At 41.7% G+C, this 3,538-nt stretch overlaps 1 non-coding gene across 1 annotated transcript; it reads left to right on the top strand.

Moving 5' to 3' along the window:
• The first annotated feature begins 2,419 nt into the window (after positions 1–2,419).
• On the top strand, positions 2,420–2,492 carry TRNAG-CCC. Its single transcript has one exon. It is a non-coding gene; the product is annotated as a tRNA-Gly (tRNA).
• Positions 2,493–3,538: the final 1,046 nt, after the last annotated feature.

Here is a 3,538-nt window from a genome sequence, read left to right as displayed (position 1 = left end):
ATATGTTTTCTTGCCTTCAGCAGTTTCTTCTGTGCCTAGTAAAAGATTTAAACGCATCTAACTATGAAGCAAAGATAGAAAGGCTTGGAAGCTTGCAAGGATTGAAGAGTTTGGTCAAAACTGGCCGTATACAAATTGAATTTATTTATTAATGTGTTAAATTGATTTATTAGAGCTGCTCTGGACAGTGAACACAGTTTGTTTACAGTGAGGAGTTACCTAACTCTGAACATACTGTACATGGTAATTAGAAATTGTCTGAGAAAACCATAGTCTGCCTGCTGCAACCAACACAAAAACAGCCAGAAACAGTCGGGATAATGTAGGGACGAGGTGGGGTTTCATTTTATTATCAAAGAAAAAAAAAAAACTCCTCAGGAATCTTAACAAAGGAAGTGAATATCTCATACTCAGGGAATAGAGAGCAGAATACAAAATTACAAGTGTTTTGACTCCAATACAGTTCCCATTTCTTCCAAGACCAGAGATGGGAAAGAGACAAGCCATTCTGAGAAACAAACACTTAGAAACCCTACAGATATGATTAAAATCTAAACTTCTGTTTGTCTTTAAAAAATTTTTAATATATCAAATGACTTGCTTCAGTGATATGCTAATCCCACCAGTAAATAACCCCTATATCCTCTTATCAGTAACAGTCTCAAGTTGACCAACAAACATATCTCCAAACCACTGCATGTATATGTGTGTCTTTTAAACCAAAGCTTGAGGGCTCAGGTGACTACTACTGCTATCACGGGCTTCCACTTGTTAAACCAACCAGTATCAATCTCCCCAGAAGGGTGAGCAGGGCACATAGAAGCCCTGAAGTGGTAGTGAGGGAATAACAGCCCCAAATAGCCAAAGTTTCAAGCACCACTTCCCCACCCCCACTCAAAAGAAGATGCTTATTTCTACCCAGACTACTCACCCCAAATCTGACTCCCTGTGACCAGAATGGTATTTTTCTCTTAATGAAAAAAAAATACACATTTATCTTCATATCCATATAAATACTTTTTTTGTTTCTACATTAAAACATTGAAATACTACTCTGCTTAGTGTTATAAGTGGAGGATCAAGCAACAGAGCTTTTTCTTTTGAGGTAGAGCTAACTATCCATTTATGGGCTTCCCTTGTGGCTCAGCTCATAAAGAATCCCCCTGAAATGCGGGAGACCTGGGTTCGATCCCTGGGTTGGGAAGATCCCCTGGAGAAGGGTAAGACTACCCACTCCAGTATTCTGGCCTGGAGGATTCCATGGACTGTGTAGTGCATGAGGTCACAAAAAGTTGGACACGACTGAGGGACTTTCACTTCACTTCACTTCATCCATTCATTTATGGGGGCTCCCCTGGTAGCTCAGCTGGTAAAGAATCTACCTGCAAACCACGAGACCTCGGTTGGATTCCTGGGTTGGGAAGATTCTCCGGAGAAGGCATAGTCTACCCCCTCCAGTATTCTTGGGCTTCTCTGGTGGCTCAGATGGTAAGGAATCCGCCTGCAATGCGGGAGATCTAGGTTCAATCCCTGGGTTGGGAAGATCCCCTGGAGGAGGGCATGGCAACCCACTCCAGTATTCTTGCCTGGAGAATCCCCACAGACAGAGAGGCCTAGTGGGCTACAGTCCATGGAGTTGCAAAGAGTCAGACACGACTGAGTGACTAAGCACAGCACAGAATATTCATTCATCTATACTGAGCTTGTCGGGGCATTTAGCCCCAAGCAAGGGAAGCACCACACCAGGAGATCTACCTGGAGGGCACCCAGGAGGGCACCCACCAACAAGGCATTTTCCTACCTGATTCCCCACCCTTCCCTCTTCCCTAATTCTTACTTTTAATAGAAAGTTGGGTATAACCTTGTAAGTAGTGGGACTTCCCACCAAGAAGGAAAATCCTAACTTAACCACAGAATCAAGTCCCCCACCCTTCATTTCAGCTACCTCTCAGAGAAAGCCCTGCCCTTTCCTTCATGTGCTCTCTGTCTGGATAGCTATGCCTATTGGATAAACCTACCTGATTAAACAGAAGCAGTGATTATGTTTCCCTATCCCCCTCCCTGTTTATATTGGTCTTTAGAAACATTGGTTCAGGAGAAGTAGGACCTGAATGATATCACATGTTTTTGTTGGCTAAAGTTGCCATAACAAAATACCATAAATTGGATGACTTTAACAATGATTTATTTTCTCATTGTTTTGGATGCTGGAAGTCTGAGGTCACTGTGCCAGTATAGTTGGGTTCTGATGAAAACTCTTCCTGGCTTTCGAACGGCCACTGCACTGTGTCCTCACATGAAAGAGAAAGAGAGGGTTAGCTCTGTGTCTTCTTATAAGGACATGAATCTTATCATGAGAACTCTCAGGACCTCATCCAAACATAATTATCTCCTAAAAAGTCCAGTCTTCGGGGGGACTTTCTTGGTGGTCCAGTGGCTAAGACTCTGCACTCCCAATGCAAGGGGCCTAGGTTCGATCCCTGGTCAGGGAACTAGATCACATATGCCACAACTAAAGACCCTGCCTGCTGAAACTGAGACCTATTACAGCCAAATATATATATATATATATATTTTAAGTACAATCTGCAAATGACATCACAGTCGGTGTTAGAGTTTCAAAATACGAACTTTGGGAGGACACAATTCAGTCTGCAGTGTCATACAGCTCTAGGTTCAATCATATCTCTTTGTCCCTAAAGTTGAGCCTGGCCCTGGAGAGCAAGGCATGCTCGGGACTCTTTTTTTGCCTGGTGTTCTGGGTCAATGCTGAAGGAGCCTTGCTGCTGGTTCTCTTCTGACCTTAATGGCATCATATTTTTTTAAGAGATTTTATTTTTTAGAGCAATTTTAGGTTAATAGGAAAATTGAGCAGGAACTACAGAGGTCCTATATACTCCCTGACCCTCTACACACACACACAGCTACTCTCACCATCAACCTCCCCCATCAGAGTGACACATTTGTTACAACTGATAAACCTGCATTGACACATCATAATCATCCAAAGTTCACGCTTGTGTTGGGTTTTACTCCTGGTTTTGTACATTCTATGGGCTTTGACAAACATGTCATGACACATCTCCACCATTATAGTATCACACAAAATCATGAAATGATCACCATAAGTTTAGTGAACCTTCATCATCTCAAATAGATGTAAATTTACAGAAATAGAAAAAAAAAACAAAACATTTTTCCTTATAATGAAAACCCTTCGGATTTATTCCCTCAACAACTTTCACATATAATATACAGTGGTGTTAATTACATTTATCGTGCTGTACATTACATCCTTAGCATTTATCTTATAACTGGAAGTTCGGGCCCTTTGACTACCTTCATCCAGTTGCCCTTCCCTTTCCCTCCTGCCTCACAAATCTACTCTCATTTTCTACAAGTTTGTTTCTGAAGCATAATTGACCTATAGCATTCTCTTCATTCCTGGGACACATTATTGTGATGTGATATTTAGACACATTTCAAAAGCATCACCTCTCCTCCACGTCTTTTCATAGATAGTTCTTTTTTGTGTGTG

This window comes from Oryx dammah, unplaced genomic scaffold, assembly GCF_014754425.2.
Source record: "Oryx dammah isolate SB20612 unplaced genomic scaffold, SCBI_Odam_1.1 HiC_scaffold_4, whole genome shotgun sequence".
NCBI lineage: Eukaryota > Metazoa > Chordata > Mammalia > Artiodactyla > Bovidae > Oryx > Oryx dammah.
This window is presented reverse-complemented; position numbering and strand designations above follow the sequence as displayed.